This window comes from Chenopodium quinoa, unplaced genomic scaffold (assembly GCF_001683475.1).
Source record: "Chenopodium quinoa cultivar QQ74 unplaced genomic scaffold, ASM168347v1, whole genome shotgun sequence".
Taxonomy (NCBI): Eukaryota; Viridiplantae; Streptophyta; class Magnoliopsida; order Caryophyllales; family Amaranthaceae; genus Chenopodium; species Chenopodium quinoa.
This window is the reverse complement of record NW_018743946.1, coordinates 1,018,370-1,032,384: the sequence shown is the minus strand read 5'-3', so window position 1 is coordinate 1,032,384 and position 14,015 is coordinate 1,018,370. Positions and strand designations below refer to the sequence as shown.

At 34.5% G+C, this 14,015-nt stretch overlaps 1 long non-coding RNA gene across 1 annotated transcript; it reads left to right on the top strand.

The window, feature by feature from the left end:
• Positions 1–220: 220 nt before the first annotated feature.
• LOC110688957 lies at positions 221–2,119 on the top strand. The gene is made up of 3 exons (XR_002504717.1): positions 221–668; positions 1,227–1,459; positions 1,786–2,119. It is a non-coding gene; the product is annotated as an uncharacterized LOC110688957 (long non-coding RNA).
• The last annotated feature ends 11,896 nt before the right edge of the window (positions 2,120–14,015 follow it).

Here is a 14,015-nt window from a genome sequence, read left to right as displayed (position 1 = left end):
GTGGACCTAGGAATCTTTCTTCTAAATACAGAGGTCTGAGCTAATGGTTCAACATCAAAAGTTTTAGGTGTCTCAGTGACTGCCAAAGGTGAGAATCTAGGACTCTTTCTTAGTGCTAAACCCTTGAAAAGAGTAGTTGGTAACCTAGGAGATGGTGGTTGCATTGGGGTTGTTTTGGTGGTACTAATCTTTTTATTCTTTGTAGCCTTAACCTTCTTAGACTTTTGTATCCTGTCCATAGATTTCTCAAACTCTATTCTACCCTTGGTATACTCAGAAGTAGACAGTGGCGGACTTGGGCTTAGACCTGGTGGGTCAAGTGACTCACCAGGCCCAAAAAAAAATTTTAAGTTAATTTTAAAAAAAAAAAAAAAAAAAAAAAATCAGTTTTCCCAAATTCACGAATTCAGTATTTCAGTTCATGGCCTTCAATCCTTCATGCCCTAGCCAATTCGCCTCTTCCCTAATTCCCTTCAAGGCTTCAATCCTTCGCCATCATCAATCACCTATTCACCTCCATAATCGCCTCCTCCAGTCCTCCTCTTCGCAGTTCGCAACTCGCAACTTCGCAAGTAAGCATCTTCCTCACTCCTCAGTTAGTCAGTTCCTCTTCGCAGACTCGCAGTTCGTGCCTTCGACCCTTCGTCTTCCTCTTCGCATAAATTCAGGTGAGGTTAGTCTTCCTCTTCGTCTTCCTCAGTTAGTCTTCATCTAAATTTGTTTAATTGTTGATAACTTGATAACTTGATTGTCTTGATAATTGCTTGATTGCTTCGCTAATCGCTAGACGCCCAGTGGCCCTAGACGCTGCCTAGACGCCTACTGAGTACTGATTATTGTTAATTGTTAATTTTGTTATATATTGTTGTGATTTTGTGAATTGTTCAATGAAATTCTGAATGGTGAATTTGTGAAATGTTTGACACTTTAGTTCCTCTTCGTCTTCCTCAGTTCCTCTTCGCATAAATTAATTAATTAACTTAGTCTTCATCTAAATTTGTTTAATTGTTGATAATTGATATTACTTGTTAGTTATGAATTAGTAATACTAAATTTGATTCTTTGAACCCTAAATCCCTAATTGTTCAATAATCAACTCAATTGTTCAATAATCAACTCAATTTCAATAATCCCTAATTGTTGTGATTTTGTGAATTGTTCAATGAAATTCTGAATGGTGAATTTGTGAAATGTTTGACAATTGACACTTTACATACTTGTTCAAGCTGTGATGCTGTGATGCTGGCCTGCTGCCCTGTGAGCTTGTGATTTCAAGCTGTGAAATGGTGAATTTGTTAATTGTTCAAGCTGTGATACTGCCTGCTGGCCTGCTGCTCGCCTAGTCGGCAGTCGCCTGCTGCCCTGCTCCACTGCTCGAGAGTCGAGAGCGTGCTCTGCGCTCACCGCTCTTCGCTTCGTCGCTTCTTCTAAAGTCTAATCTCCTATTCTCATTTTGCTAGTAAGTTGATTTCTAATTTTTAGTTTAAAATTCTAATCTTCAATTTAATCAAGTCTAATTAGTTAATTCTATTAAACTTTGGTTGATTTGTTAGTTGTTCACTTCAAGTCTTCAATCACTTGTTTGTTTGGTAAACTTTGAACCTTTTGTTAATGAGTAATGACCTTAATGTAATAATGTTGTTGGGTTTTAAATGAAGTTTGAACCTTTTTGACCATGTGAATATGTGATTATGTGAATTGTGGTTTGTTTGGTAAAATGATCTTTGTAAATAATTTTTCTGGGGAATTTTGCTTGCTTTAGTTGATTATTTATTCAAATTTCAGAATGAAGAGAAAACGCACTCCAAATGAACTGCAAAACATTACTAGCTTCTTTGCTAAAAAGAATCCTACTTCAACTTCTCTTCCACATCCCACACAAAATGAACAAACTATATCTCCACCTCAACAGAGTGAACAAACTATATGTCCACCTCAAGAAAGTGAACAACATTCATCTCCATCTAATTATTCCACTCAAAATTCCCCTCAAAATGAACAAGGCCAATGTTCTCCTAATGCCCCAATCTTTGGTGAAAGATTAAGTGAACATGAATTTGCTAATCTTCCACAAGATCCAGGAAAGAGGATACTTGATTATCGATTGTGAACATGAATTTGCTAATCTTCCACATACATTTGGTTGTATTTTGTACTGTTTTGAATATTTGGATGTATTTTTTAGTACTATTATTTGGTTGTTCGGTAAATTTTTTTTTTTAGATACTTGATTATCGATTGTGACTCACCAGTCGGAAATTCCTGGGTCCGCCACTGGAAGTAGATTGAGGATTATTTGTTTCTTCTTGGGGTGAATCATAACCCTCAGTATACCTAGGTGGAGAGGACTCATTATTTAGGATTAATTATCTCATCAATAGAAGGTTGTTTTTCAATTTGGGAAGGGTCAAATTGGAATGGTTCTGTTTGGGTTGTTTCATTTTGAGTGGGTTGATCTGTTTGGAGTGTTTCATTCTGAGGGGGTGGATCAGTTGGTGGTACAGTTTGGGAAGGTTCATCATTATGGGGTGGTACAGTTTGGGAAGGTGCAGCAATTGGTTGTGCAGATTTGGATTTGTTCCTTAACCTGTTGATCATTCTATTCAAGGCACTTGGTTTCTTGGAAAACCCAACCCAAATGTGATACATCTCACAGTCATCTAGGGTATGAATCATCTTTAAAAAATCAGCATCATCTAGTAAAGGGTGATTCTTTTCATTGTGACCATAACCAAAGGTAGGGTTGATTAAGTGTAGACACCTAAAAATGTCTCCCCAAAACCAAACCCGATGATGAACAACCTTTCACCGCCACTATTGGTCGGGTTCAGTATTTAATCCCGAGAGTGCTTAAAAAATCGTATTTGATTAAATTCATATTTTTGAATAGTCCATGGATTAGTCTCGATGTTTGGTAAAAGCATGGTTTTAATTTCAGCCCAAACCTTTTTTTTTTTATTTATTGTTTTATTATTTAATTTTAGCCCAAACCTTTTATTTATTTTATTTAATTATTTTCTTATTTTAGCCCAAATAATAATAAGTCAGAAAAGGCCCGAAATTATCAATCGGCACTTAAAATGCCGAATGAAATTAGGGTTAAAAATGTATTTAGACGGAAAAGCGGGCTGGGAATTCCCGCGCCACGGCAGATACCCACCGTGTCACGGGAATCATTCCCGTCTGACGGTGGAATTCCCCGTGACACGGGAAATCTGCCGTGACACGGGAAATTCCGTGTCTTTTCTGCGTAAACCCTTAACGCGTTTTCTTCCCCGTTTACTTAAAATTTCCCGCGTCACACTAAAAATGCACCGTGTCACGGGATATTTTTTTAGGGTTTTTATCATTTTAGGGTTTCGTGTGCTCCCTCAGCACATTTTCTCTATAAATACCCCCTCATTTCTGATGTACGGGGCATCAATTAATTCTCTAGTTGATTTTTCTCTCTTCTATGCTCTAGCCTTAACACTAGCCTACCCTTTTTCTTTCAAAATTCCTTCTTCAAGTACTCCAAAGAGTCCATACTATACTCGTGGTTCTGTCCTTAAGCCAAGGCGTGAAAGGTAGAACTGTTTGAGGGTTTGGCCCCAAATCAACTCTACTTAATTTAATTTAATTTAATTATTGTTTTATTATTATTTCCTTGAAGTTACTAACTCATTCATTATTTTGTAGTTGCAAACAAACAGAATCAAAGTAAGAATTATGTTCCTTCTATTTCTATTATTTTTCTAACGATTTTATATTGTTGGAATTATTGCTAAATTGCTTCCAATATTAATGTTTATTCTATTTTTATTTTTATGATCACCATATTGCATGTTTAAAGGGAATATGTAATTGAAAATCACGCCTAATAAGATAATTTGGACAACCGGTTTAGGTTCCTTTTAATCTTGTTGCTTAATTCAAGTGATCACAATATTTTAGAATTATGTTTGCATTAATATTAAACCAATTTAGCATAATAATAGTTTGGAGCAAATTGAATTTTTGTTTGTATGCCTTTGAGATCGCAGGAATCATTTTTCACTATAAGAATCGAGTAGAGGCCAATACGGGCGAATGTGACTCCATGACTCACTTCGTACCATCATCCCCGATCCTCCTTTCATGGTTCCGAACCATATGGAGTTAGTAATCTCATGGATTATGAATGGGGTGTAACCTTCACAGGTCAATCATTGTTGCCTTCGTTGTCCCTTTATCGTGGTTGCCTTTAATGATCCGTGAACGGTTTACAAGTTCCTTAAAAACTTGTTGGCGGCTCCCTACTTTCCTTGTCCCTAATCGTATACGTCAATTCCCACTTCCTATGAGTGCCAAGCATATTCACACATGCTTTAACGAAGACGCACTTCGAACGACGCCTAAATTAAGGGATACTCAGCGTCTAATGTAGTAGTGTCCTCAAATTCCATAATCAAGTCCATCAAATTACATCTATCTAAGTCAACATCAATATCAACATTTTTATCCCAATAATGACACCTTATCACAACATTACCCATTCTGCAAAATAAGGTAAACAATGCACACACTTACAACATGCAAATTAATTCCAATTCAATTATCCTACAATCAATCAAACATGATCATGGCATTTCATTCAATTTAATTCCATATTTTAAACCAATAATTGAACAAACATAAGCCCCCACCTAATATACATGAAAGAACCCTAAAATCGCACAAATATGCATCATTAAAATCATGAATTAAACCTAAAATCGCATAGAAAAACAGAACATCAAACAAATGCACCAAATCATGCATAAATGAACAGTAGTAGTGCTAAAGTACCTGAATTATGCAAGATTTCCCTCTAATGGCTTTGTATACCAACGAAATTAGCAAATTTTCCCTTGCAAACCCTTCGTGAATTCAACAGAGAGCAGAGGAGGGAGAAATGAATTTGAAAGTGAGTTTGATTTATGTCAAATCGACATAATTGGAAGGGGAAGGGGTTTTGATCGTTGGAGGGAAGGGTTTAAAAGGGGGTAATTAGGGCATGTTCTCTTACGTTGAAATTCAGTTCAGTTCAGTTTAGTTCAGTTCAGTTCAGCTCAGCTCAGTTCAGTTCAGTTCAGTTCAACTCAGCTCCTAATTTCCTTCTCTTATAAAATATTCAGTTCATTTCAGTTCAGCTCAGTTCAGTTCAGTTCAGCTCAATTCAATTCAGTTCAGTTCAGTTCAGTTCAGTTCAGTTCAACTGAGTTCAGTCGATGAGAACAAGCCCTTAGTCTTTTTCATTTTTTTTTACCAAATTATATTTTAACCTAGATTTACTAACTTATTAACATCTGATTAACAGACTTAATCACGTGAGTTAGTAAGTCAAAAACTTGGGCGTATCATTAGGAAGTCCAAAAAAAATGTGGTACCGCTGGGAAAAGTCAGAACCTGGAGTGTATCAATGGGAATTTCCCCTTTTTTTTTTAACGAACTTTGAGATTGTTGTTTTTCTTCAATAAAAAAAAATTAAGCATAAAATAATTTGTGTTAAGCAAAAATAATTTTATTTTGGTTTAAATTCATTTCAGCAAATATAAGGTGAAGTGAACAGGGTCTTAGAAGTTACTCTTTCAATATAATAGGAGTTAGTTTGTTACTGTTATAGGGGTTACTCCTTTTTTTACAAGCACACGGTGTGACCAACCGCACATAAATTAAAATATGTTGTAGATTTTGTATATGTCGCCACGGGTGATATGTAATAATGATATGCATTTTTTTGCTTTACTTATATGCTTGTATATTTAATTTTTTATTTATTATTATATATATGCAATAAAAAATATTAAATGATTACATATAATTTTAAAAAAAATAGATAATCAAACAATTGACAAGCCTAATAAACATCATTTCGAGGTTAAAATTTTAGAAAAAAAATTAAAAAATTATATATTTTTTTTACTAAGCTTTAAGTTAGTGACTTTGTAGATTTTTGACGGGTAAATTTTTGGTTGTAAAAGGTGCGATAGGGTGTGGTGATGATCAGGTGAATTCATCAAGTAATAAAATTAAAGTAGTAAGTGATGGGATAAAAAATCCTATTTTAAAAGTTTCATGTTAAATTTTAAGTGTTTTTAGAGGCCATAGAGGAGAAAAAAGATACGAAATGATTTGTAATATAAAAAATACAATATACAAGGATCATGTTGTTATTATAATGGTAAACTTTTCCAAAAATTTATCGAGTTAGAGGACGGAGATAGTCATTTAAAAGACAAATATTTATATGTGGCTAGTCACACCGTGTGAGAGAGGTTACTCGAGTTAATCGATCAATGGCTACATAATGGGTTTGCTCAGGGGTTATTTAGTCATGAGTTACTTGAGGGGTTCGATCAGGGGTTAGTTACGTAAGGGGTTACTCGGTCAGGGGTTACTTGAGAGGTTCAGTTAAGGGTTAGTTATTTGGTCATGAGTTACTAGAGTCACTCTGTTAGGGTTTAATTTGGGGGATTACTTGAGGGCGGACATGGGTTACTCAGTTATGGGATACTTGCGAGGTTACTTGAAAGCTTCGGTTAGGGGTTACTTGGTCATGGATTACTTGAGGGGTTACTTTGTCAAGGATTACTCGAGGGGTTACTCGGTTAGGGGTTATTAAATGGGTTTGGTAAAGGGTTACGAGTTACTTGGTCTAGGGTTACTTTGGGGTACTTGGTCAGGAGTAACTCGAGTAAACCCGGACACACGATGTGACCAAGCACACTAAAAAATCCACCTAAACCATTTGAAAATGAGGTGACCAGTGGCTCAAGTAAAAACGAGGGAAAAAATATGACTTAATGTGGGTATTGATTGTAAGTTCATTGAGTTGAATTATTTTTCAAATCTTTCCATATAATTTAAGAATTAAAAAAAAATTAATTTCAAGTAGTACTTCGTATATCAATATTTTGAGGGTTAAAATATATGATTAAGACATATTATAAGTAAATTTATTATTACTAATTAAATCATTTTGTTTTAAATTTTTATGAAATGAATATGAGTATCAAGATTTGTAAGACGTGCATCGCACGGGTGTTTTACTAGTAGTAACATTATAACCCTGGTACACTCGGAGTGAAAACTGTCATTTTACTTATGATTTTTTTTAACAAAAATTGAATTGATTCATAAATAAAAGTCATACGAAATCTACAAATGAATTTATATATATATCAAACATATACATGACAATTGAATCAAATAAAAACATCCTTTCGGAAAATCTACCATAGTTGTTGCAAATCGTACATTTTTATACCCTCTTTCACATCATGTGATTTACATCCTTCTTTGACGAGGGTCTATCGATCTATTGTAGCTGTGAAGAAAATTTTTGTCTGATTTGTCTTGTTGTAATTGAAATATTAACCTCTTTTTCGATCCTGCATAAATCTTTGCCCATGAAAGAACTCTACACCTATCCATGAAACAAAAAATCAAATCCTTCATAAAAAGAAAGAAGAAAAAAATTTCTTTCAAAGGAGAACAATCCTCCTAAACAAGAAGAAAAGCCCTTTCTTTCGAGGGAGAAACGTTCTTCTAAAAGAGGAAGAGTTATTATAAATCTAAAACAAACAAAAAACAAAGAGAAAAAGCACACAAAAAAACAAAGTTTGGGGTTTTCCACCAATAAATCTGATTAAAGCCCCTCCAAAATTCAATAATAGAGGCTAGGGTTTTTAGAGGAGGAAAGCCCTACCTGCACGCGATATTTTCAAGGTTTCATCATTTCTACAAAATTCTTCCTTTCTTCTGTCTAAACATGGGCAACGGGCCGTGCCTGGCCGTGCCGCGGTGGTGGGCGTGCCGTGCCGTGCGTGCCTAAATTTGGCACACCCCGGCCTACGGCACGGCACGACCCACGTGCCTGACGGGCCGTGCCGTGCCGGGCCGCGGGCCAAACCGTGCCATTTTTTTTTAAATGAACGTAAAAAAAACGATATATAAATTTTTTTCAGTACAACTTAATTTTATATAAATAATGTTATTAATTTATGTTTATGATAATGTTAATACATTTTGTTTTGAACAAACTTTATTTTAATTAAGGTTATAAAAATTATTTATCTAATTATGTTTAAGTTTATATAAATAATTTTATTAATTTAGCAAAAAACAACAATACATATGATAAAAATTAAATTACCACTGTCGTGTCAGACCGTGCCACGTGTCGTGCCGGCGTGCCGACCCACGGGGCGGCCACCGTGCCTCGTGCCGGTTCCCAGATTTTTGTTCACGGCACGGCCCACGGCCTACAAGTGGGCCGCCGTGCCGGCGATCGTGCCGTGCCGGAATCGTGTCGGGCCCGTGCCGCCCGCGTGCCGGCACGACCCATGCCCATCTTTACTTCTGTCTCTCTCTTCCTTTCTTCTTTCTATGTCTTTAGTATGCAAAATTGTTCATTTGCATTTTTTATTTTATGCTTCAAATACTGTTTACTATCTTCATTTTCTCTTTTTTGCTTCGAATTGTGTTTAATTGCAACAATGGTGAGACATAGGTAAATTTTCTCTCTTTATTTTCGATTTTTGTTTGTATATTTGGTTGCAATATTTATGTGCTAAAATTTGTTATATATTTAGATAAAATTCCTAATATCAGAACATAATATTATATATTTAATTAATTTAAATTGGAAAATCTCATTCGCCAATTTTACTTATGTGTCGTTTAAATTATTTAATTCTAAAAGAAATTCATAATCTCGTATTTAATTGGCTACCACTAAAATTTATTATTTTACCTGGCGCGCTAAAAAAAATTTAATCTTACGTGGCTCTCTAAACACTAGTGAGATTTTCATGCCTGAATTTGTCTTTTTTTTTTATTTTACATTGAATTAATTTTGATTATTCAATTATTATCGTTGATTTCTTAATGCACACTAGGCATTTGACAAAATGCCTTAATTAATCCTATTATTTAATCAATTTAATATATATATATATATATATATATAGGGGGAGGCTCTCGTGAGAAATTTTCTTATGTGAGAATTTTTCTTATGTGAGAACACTCTTTATGTTCTAAATTTTTACTTGTATGTTCTTTATTTTTAAATCTGATGTTCTAAATTAAACTTTTCCTTAGGTGTTCTAAATTAAATCAAATGTTCTAATTTAGTATTCACATGTTCTAAACCATAAATTAGTTAAGTTTAATATCATAAATTTTAAATAACTTGTTCCAAAATTTTAACTTATATGTTCTAAATTTTAAAATGTGTGTTCTAAGGATTTTAATTATATGTTCCAGATTTTAAAGCGTATGTTCTATATTTTTACTCGTATGTTCTAAATTTTTTACTCACACTTTCTATATTCTATATTTGTTTGTTCTAAATTTTTATTCACATGTTCATAATCTTAAATCAAATGTTCTAAATTGTACTCATATGTTTAAAATTTCATAAAGCAGACTTTATAAATTTTTAATCACTTGTTCTAATTCTTAAATCAAATGTTCTAAACATATTACTCACTTAGATGTTCTAAATTATTACTCAGACGTTCTAAATTTTAATTTCAGACGCATGTTCTAAATTTTTACTCGTATGTTCTAAACTTTTACTCACGTGTTCTAAATTTAAAATCAGTTCTCATATAAGTATGAATTCTCACATATGAACCTATATATATATTCCTTTTTTGGATGTGGCAGGTGCAATTTTGTTTCTTATGGTGACAAGAAATCACATAGGGATTAGTGGTTTGAGGTTAATAACTAAATAATCAATGTCCTCTTCTCACTTATGTATCTTACTCTAGGTCTTTACACTTTGCTTTATTTTCCAATCAGGTAAGAGCAAATATTATCCCTCTGTGAGCTTGTTTTGGTGTCTGGTTTAAAGATTCACAAGCCTAGTTGCTAATTTAGGCTATTCACTTCTTACTTCACGTACAATAATGTTCTTGTGCTGGGTCTCGCACCATTGCGAGGGACATTCCGTCAAAAAATAATTTTTTTGACGGATTTCAACAACAAATTAAATTTTACGACGGAAAATATGGTCCGTCGGAAGAAGTCCGTCGGAAATAAGCCTTTTTCTAGTAGTGAAAGTAGATAGATAATAAGTAAAAGTAAATCAATTATATGGTAAAGTAAATCGAAAAACTAACATTATGACGCTTATGAATTTGAGCTGCTTATTTAAACTTGTCGAGATAATTTTACGCTCATTTTTGAGATATTTTGTAAGTTTGAGTATAATTTTAAGTGAATAATTAAGTGACATTGTGAATGAATGTTAAATTAAAATTTGGTCTGTGAAGGATCTTAACAGAATTCCTGGTGCTAACAAGCTTGTCATATGTTTGACTTGATACGTGGGAATGGATATGGAAGATCTTAAGGTATGTGTACATCTCATCAAGTATCCCTTGCTCCCTTGCTAATGGTTACTCATTTTGTTTATGTCATTGATAATAGATTATGGGTTACTTCCATCCTTTTTGACCGTATTACTATATTTCTTTGATTTCTTCTTAGATAATGGTGCAATTAATGGGAGCATGATTATCTAAACCACTAGTGGTAACTTGTGAGCAGAGTTGCTCGTCTTATATGCTACAAATATGAAGGCTAGTAATTGCCTTTTCAGTCTTCCTCCCCTCCTCCTTGTGTTCTAGTCAATGAAGTCAATCAAGCTTTTACTTTCTAATTTTTTATTATACAAGTCATTATTTTGCAATCGATGTTGTTTGCATCTTGATGTTGATTCCTTCTTTTGAACTTAATTATCAAGTAGCTTGTGCATCAAATGTGTTGTCAAAATAAAATCCTTTGAAGGAAGATAGATCCCAATTATCCCAGCTAGGAGATTCACCAAAAGGAGACAAACAAATAATTAAGTGACATTGTTTTCATATGTTCATAGCTCTATTATATCAACATTGATCTCATGATGAGAAATAAATCAGCTATAATTAAAAGTAAATAAAAATGAATATAAAGTTAATAAAACAAATTATAAAGTAAAATCTATTAGCTTAAATGGTAGAGCATTATGCGGACGCATAGGGGTGTAGGTTCGATTCCTACACAGGTCATCTTTAAAAGTAAATATAAAACACTCTGAAATTATTCAAAATAACACAAAAGTAAATTAAAGTAATAAAAAAGTAAATCAACTTAGCTTAAAAGTGTACTGAAAATTAATTGGCTTTTGATTTGTTTTGTCATCATTAAACTTGATAATTTCAAAAAAAAAAAAAAAAAAAAAAAAACCATCTTTTCATGATCACAATACCAAGATTGATTAGAGACTTCAGCTCTATTATTTCTACCTCCAAATTAAAGTAAATATGAAACACTTTAAAGTCATAAAAAATGTCACAAAAATAAATAAAAAAATAACTATAAAGTTATTTTTAGTTACACAGGACGTTTGACTTCTATTATCTATAGTGCAGCAGCTATTATCAGAATTGATAGATATGACAGTATAAAATAAAGTAATGACCCGATTGGGATTCCAGATGACTCATTTGCTTGTGATTATTTGAAATTGCAATGGAAGTTGCAACACAATATTTAAAATTGGTGGTGTTTTGCAAATTTTTTTAATAAAAGGTGGTTATATGCAAAAAAAAAAAAAAGATTTAAAAGGTATTTTATACAAAATTTTCATTAAATAATTTATTGCTATTCAATTGCTATAATTTTATTAATAATTAAAAATGTTATCACTTAAAGTTTGATAATTAAAGATATTATCACTCATAGTAATACTTCGTATCTTTAGTTATCATCAATATTCTAGTAATTAGGGTTGGCAAATGGATCAGGTCGGGTCAGGTTCGTGATCGGGTCAACTGATTTTTTGGGTCAGCTACCCCCAACCCGAACCTGATCCATTTAACTTTTTGGGTTGAAAAACCCAACCCGAACCTAATATTTTCGGGTTCGGGTCAACCCGATATTAACCTTATTTGACCTGATTTTTTGTTTGGTTTTGAATCAGGTTGCTTTAATTTGAAATTGACTTGATTTTTTTCTTCAAATATTAATCTGATATTAGGTTCAGTGATTCAAATAATAATCTGATATTAGAGACTGTATAAATTTGGAAAACCGTAAAAATTTTATCAAAAAAACAACAACAATAATAGAAATTAATAACAAGATTTTTAAGTGTATTTTCTGGCAATTTAACATGAACAACAACAAAAATTTAAAAGCAAAACAATACAATAACATTTAAAAAAAAATCAAAATCAGCAAACTCCAATAAAAATTGATGAAGGTTCTGTAAAACTAGCAACTTGAAACTTGATGTCCATGAAGGAGAAGAAGACATGAAGGAGGAACACTTGCAACTTGCAAAGGATTTTAGGAATTGATTGCTTGAGAGTTGAAGAGAGAGAAAAAAATGAAATATGAGCTGATGAGTGATGAGAGGAGTAGAGTTTGAAAGAATTTAGGGGTCGTTTGGTTCACTAAGGGGAAAGGGAATGACTAAGAGAAAGGGAAAGAGGGAGAATGGAAAGCAACTCCCTTATTTATTATAGGTTGTTTGTTCACACTTCACAAAGGGGAAAGGGAATGAAGATTGAACTTCACTTGGAAGTACCAACTCACTGCCAACAACGAAACTCCAACCACCCTCCTCCCAGCGGCGCCGAGCTCCCCCACCCCCTTCGTCGGTCCCCACCCCTCCCTGCCGGCAACCTACTCCCCTCTAATTTCCTACAACACCGCCGCCCTCCCTCGTCCACCGCGCCGCCGCCCCTTTTCCTTCTAATTGTTGATGTTGTCCCTCTTCTCTCTCTTTTTTAAGTGATTTTTTGATAGATCAAGTAGGTTGTTTGTTAATAGAGTGCCATATGTTGTTTTTTGGGTGTTTGGGGGTTGTTTATGGGTTTTTTTTGTTGAAATGGTTAGGGTTTTTGGGTGGTTTTTGGAGTAGTTCTTGTAGTGGTTTTCATGGTGGGTGTGGTGATTTCGTGGGTAATGAGTGGTGAACGTGGTGTGTGAGGGTTAATTCCAATGAAGTTGGGTAATTAGGGGAAGATGAATTTTTTCCGGGTGGATTTGGGTGGATTCGGTGGTTTTAGGTGGTTTCGATGGTGGTTTGTTGGTAGCAGCAGGGGCGTCGACGATGTTATGGTGGTTCTGATGGTGTTAGGGTAGCTAAATGGTGTCTAGGCGGTGGTGCTGATGGTGTTAGGGTGGCTGGATGGTGTCTAGGTGGTGGTTCTGATGGTGTCAGGTGGTTGGATGGTGTTTAGGCGGTGGTTCTGGTGGAGTCATGGTGGTTAGATGGTGATTAGGCGGTGGTGTCGGTAGTCAGTTGGTGTTTTCAAGAGTGGTCAAGGTAGTTAGAAATTTGGTCAAGGTAGTTGGGTGAAGAGGAATTTGGGGGTTTGAGTGATTCCCTTGGGGGGATGGGGGGGGGGGGAATGAAGATAGAGGAAAATGGGGTAATGGGAGGGGTAAAGGGAATGATTTATTTTGTCTATCAAACATCAACAAAGGGATTCATGGTAGTTGATTCCCATTTCCTTTGTTGAATACCTCCAACCAAACGACCCCTTAGGGTTTTAGTTTTAATATGGACATATATGGCTATATATGGGCTTGGGGGTGATTTTATTAGTTTTCTTTTAGGTTTTTTTTTTTTAAAAAAATTACTTATCAATGTTCGATTATCATGACCCAAAAATATTTTCGGGTTAAGTGGGTCATTTTCGGGTTGGAATTTTCAACTTTTACCTAACCCATTTATTTATCAGGTCGGGTTCGTGTCAACCTATTTAACTTTTTTTGGTCAAAAATCTCAACCCTAACCCACTATTTTAAGGTCGGGTTTATGTCGGGTCAGCTTTTGTTAGCCCTACTATTACCGGTAGTAGTTTTACATGAATTGCAAACAATCATATTGGGCTACCTCACAACATCATCATTGGGCTGGCTATACCTAGATTCATTGGTATTCCTTTATACGGACCCACAATGACTGTGATAGTGAGAGAGTGAGAGTGTTGAAAATTCATTTTTCTTCC